This window comes from Myotis davidii, unplaced genomic scaffold (assembly GCF_000327345.1).
Source record: "Myotis davidii unplaced genomic scaffold, ASM32734v1 scaffold1518, whole genome shotgun sequence".
Taxonomy (NCBI): domain Eukaryota; kingdom Metazoa; phylum Chordata; class Mammalia; order Chiroptera; family Vespertilionidae; genus Myotis; species Myotis davidii.
This window is the reverse complement of record NW_006290523.1, coordinates 718016-722814: the sequence shown is the minus strand read 5'-3', so window position 1 is coordinate 722814 and position 4799 is coordinate 718016. Positions and strand designations below refer to the sequence as shown.

The window sequence follows — 4799 nt, the reverse complement described above, 5'->3', positions numbered from 1 at the left end:
TTTAAATGCCAAGTTCTGTGGCTTGGTTGTCTATGCTTTTATCACTTTGGGCAGAAGAGCAAATATTTCTCAAAATGTTGTCATTTTCAGTGTGTTACTTTTTTTTCTCTGTAGAAAAAATAGTTAATTATTTAAGACACTGAAAATATCTTAAAATACTAGTTTACATCCTCAAAAAAAACCAAAAAATTTTAAGTTTAGAAACTTTTAAATGGATAGATATACCATAAGTAACATGTGGGTTTTTTTTCCAATTTTTAACAATAAAAACTGACCATAGCCACTTTAATACAAATGCTATCTGGGTGTAGATTTCCCTTGGAATTCATGTCGTCATAGCCTGAAATATTAACATTCTATTTTGCAATTAATAAAAACGATGTGTACACATCACACCCCACATTAAACCACTGTAATCAAACCCTCTTAGTTCATACTTTGCATTAGAAAAGCACTTAAAAGACATTTCAGTTTTGATTGTCATGTTAGCTCTGATATCTTTTCAAAGTCCTTGGGATAATTTTAAACTGTAGCAGAGAAGGGCAGGAACTAGAGAGCCACTGAGAGCGTGGAGGGAAAGTTTGCTGTGGAGAAAGTTGCCAACAGAATGGTTCTCAAAGCTGAAAATGTATAAATTCGGTTATTTTACAAAGTTTCTTTATAAAGAAAAAGCCAATTACAGATTATACTCATAAAGTATTGTGGGTAATGTCTTCTAAGATAAATAACCTCCTTATATTAGTGTGTGTAGGGGAGGGGCAGTGATGTTTGCATTTTATGATAAAGGGCACTGTAAACCACTATTGTAACTTTTTAAACTAAAGTAAAACAGAGAAGCTATTTATATGAGTTTACAATGTTTGGAGTAGGGCAGTAATTCCAAACATTATGCCCTCTCAGCTTAATAAAAATACTGGGTGTTACTCTGTTGGGCTGTTTGTTGGGGTCTGTGGCTCATGATGTTGGACATGTGGCAGTTTTATGCCTGTGTGAGAAATATAGCTATCCTATAGCTTGATGATTACGCTTTTATTTATTATTCTTAAAGAAGTATGCCAACTTTCCTTCCACAGTTTAGATAACAGGGGGAAAAGTTATGGAGAAAATTGACAGCAATGTGAGTTTAAATAGAACGTGGCAGCCGGGCCAGAGAATGAAGCAGGGAGTAGCACCATGGACAGAGCCTAGCAGATCCTGAACAGAGGATGGCGAAGTCTGATAGTCTTTTCGGCCCCTCCCTGGAGACGAGGAAACTGGAATTCTTGGGAAAGATTCATTCCACAGACTTTAAGGACAAAGCTGTCCTACTCAGCGGACCCACGTTTGTTTTGAATTGAGCTGGCTTTTGCTAGGACCCGGCCATCGTGACAAACCGCCAGGAGGGTGAGAGCCGGGAACTCGCTGCACACCCTCCGCGGTCCCCTGGCCATACACCCCTTTGCCCCGCTGAGCCTGCCGGTCATCACAGTGGTCAGGCAAAATAAACGCAAATCCAGGTAGTCCTCCACAAGTCTGCTGAAGTCCTCGAAATTCCCAGCGAGCATCGCAACAAAAAACGCCTCCTCTCCCACCCTTGCTCCCCTCCCCCCACTCTTCCTCTCCCGGCTCCCGCCGCCTCCTGGCCGAGGGGCCCAGCCTTTCATCCGAAGGTGAGTGACCTCCCAGACTATTTTGTGAAAGACCCTTTCTATTGCAGACACTTTCCTTTAGGGACAGTGCCAGGGGCGGCAGGGAGCAGGATCACACACAGACTTTACTTTCTCTTTACATTTTCTCTTTAAACTCCTGTTGGAGATAAAAGACTCCCAAGAGCAGACGCAGAGAGAATTCCCCCTGCATCCTGAGGTTACTGCTCACACGTAAAGACACGTGAATTGTTTATTTAAATGTTTTTAAAAATGCAAACTAGTGACGCGGTCAATCTTTGCCACCAGGGTATCTTGTCCCCCCATCCCCCACCCCCACACACCTTTTTTTCGGGGCAACATGTGTCTGAGGTTCATTCTCCTGCAGGTGATTGCCTGCAGAGACTCAGACTAAGATCTGTTGCACGTGCCCCAGGGTGTCTCAGAAAATACATTCTCAGCTTCGGATCGACCATCATTTATGTACAAAAGCTCCTACAAAAAAAGTCCTCATATTTCTCTTCCTCCCCTCTTTTACTCCGCAGTAACTTTTAGCCGGATAAACTCGCGTCTTCCCAGAGCTTCAAAGGGCGGTGCTGGCGACCAGGTGAGGCAAGAAACGCTGGAGGTGAGGAAGGACCGATCAGGGCTTTGTGTCCGTTCCTTTCAGGGATGCTCACAGCCTTCCCCGGGCTTCCTCCCGGAGCCCATACCTCTCGTGTAAAATTAATATACGTAATTAAAAAGAGCCGTTTCCAAAGTTAAAGGAAACCATCTGTCTCCGCTGGTGGCAGTCATTTCGCTGCCCCTTTCCCCGGACCTGGGAAGGAACGGTTTTCCAGCTTCCGAGGCTCCGAGGCTCTGACTTCTATTGAAGATTTATGTTTCCACTTGTGTGCGATGCACGTCTAATTTGAAATAATCAGGCCGGGCTGAGCAACCAGTCCATCAGAGCTATCAACGGCGCTCGCCAGGCAGCCCTGCCCCCACCCCCCTCCGCTCTCTAACCTTTCCCCCCTCCCCCGCCCTTCTCTCCTCCCTCCTCGGCTCTCACACACTCACACTTACCCCCTCCCCCCACGTGTGTTTAGATCAAACCCTTGCCCCGCAGAGCAAGTGTCCGCACGGGGGGCACGGGGACAAAGGCGGAGTCTGGACCAGAGAAGACTGAGGCCCGGGGAGACACCGCGGCGAGAGAAACAGCTGTCTTATCAGCCCGCTGCAGAGACGGAGATGGCTGGAGAGGTCCTCAACAGATAATCACTTGAATAGGTTTGCAATGCGCCAAACTTCACGCTTGATAAGGCCAACCCAATGTAGAGAGCAGCCCGGATCCTGCTCCATTCTGTTTTATCTGGGCTGTAAATTAAGAAATTGAAATTCAGGTGGCAGAGGCGGCAGTCTGCTCACAGACCGCTAAAGTAAACTGTCATGAAAATGCTTTGGGCAGGCAGAGAGGGGGCCCCTGGAAAGGGATACTTTTTTTTTTTTAAATGGGGGCGTGGAGCAGTGAGAGAAAAAGCCCACCGGTTTTAAAAATTACCTGGGGAGGGGAAGCTGTAAGGAGGAGGAGCAAAGGGACATATCACTTTGGTCATGATTCCAAGTCATAGCTGTGATGCATAAAAAAAAATTGAAAAGGATAAAGTTGTTTGAAGTTTGGGGTAATAGAGATTAAGGAACAGTTTGAACCAATTTGCTAGAAAACAGAATCCTGTCTTTTTCAGAGCATGGGCCACAAGGAAGCATTAGAAACAGATTCCGAATGGACTCTCAAGTTTTCCTTTTGTTGTAAGAAAGTCAGACCAACCAGATACAGAAGAGTTACCAGCAGCTAGAGGTTAACTTGACCTTGTTTGTTGAAGTGCTAGAGCCACCTGAGAGACTTCAGGGTGATTTTGGAATAACCTGAGAAGTTGTTAGCCACAGAAAAGGATCTGCTTAGCTACTTAGGGGAATAAGTCCTGTATCACCCCCGCCCCCTGTACCCAGGTGATTACTATGGGCTAAGTCAGGAAACAACAAATTCCAGGTGTGTATTTGCCACCACCTGCTTGTTGCAGCACACTTTTTATTACACTCTGGTCTGCTGTTATGAACATGAGGCATGGAATCCTATGCATTATTTGAATAAATGTTTCATAAAAAGTTTTAAATGCACAATGATCAGAACAGAGCCAGTGACCTTGATTCACTAAGGACCTGGTACTGTACCTTGCTCTTTGGGTAGCTGAGCAGATTGTCAATTCACTGGTGTACGATTTTGAGAGTGCATAAGCATGAGAGGATGCATCCCATTTTTCCACAACAGCATTTATATTTTAAGTTTCAGCAGCATTTCTAAAAAGGTACCTTCGGATGATAACACATAGTTAATGCAGCTTTAGAAAATCAATCAGTTTTTACTTTGTTTAACCCCAAAACTTTGATCGATGTCAGAGTGCACTTAATTGACAATATAAAGGCTGCTCAAATCACAGTGGGATGAGGAAGAATTAGAAATGAGTTTGCCAGGAAATGTGATGAGGAAAAATTTAAGATGCTGGTCTACGTTTCAGTAGTTATTAAACCATAGAGATCTATTAAAAAACAAGTCCTTTACAATTTGAAGTTGTCATCTGATTATTCATAGGCAGGTAAACAAATATAAGTCATGACATCTCAAACACACTTATGTTGAATACTTTATACAAAAGTATAAAGTATCCTTCATATCTTGTAATACAGAACTGTTGTGTGTGTGTGTTTTTAATTCAAGTGTATGGATGAAGGAATGCTATATGTATTCCTTAACAAGAGAAATTTATTTTTATGTAAGTTAACTTTTCCCTTTCATACCACCATTTTCCATATTTTTTTTCATATTGGTTAAAATCATGGCTACTATACAAGCATTGAAGGAGTATTCCTTTTGTGAATTGTAGCCTTTTAGGCTTTATTATACTATTATCTTCAGATAATCAGATATTTTTCTACCTGTTCCAAATATTCAAACAATTTTGAATTGCCAGTTTAATGAGTCTCTCAATCTATGCTTTTTATTTTTGTTTTCCTTAATTAAATTGGGAAATCTGCATTCAATGGACAGTTTAACTTATTCTTTATCAAAATAGGTAGGACTTTTGTAAAATAAGAATTTGCATAAGGGTTAAAAGATGCACTCTTGCTAGGTTT

General features: G+C 42.4%; 1 long non-coding RNA gene across 1 annotated transcript; it reads left to right on the top strand.

The window, feature by feature from the left end:
- Window positions 1-912: 912 nt before the first annotated feature.
- LOC102753592 lies at window positions 913-4331 on the top strand. Its single transcript, XR_001513827.1, has 3 exons — window positions 913-1649; window positions 2171-2232; window positions 2717-4331. It is a non-coding gene; the product is annotated as an uncharacterized LOC102753592 (long non-coding RNA).
- The last annotated feature ends 468 nt before the right edge of the window (window positions 4332-4799 follow it).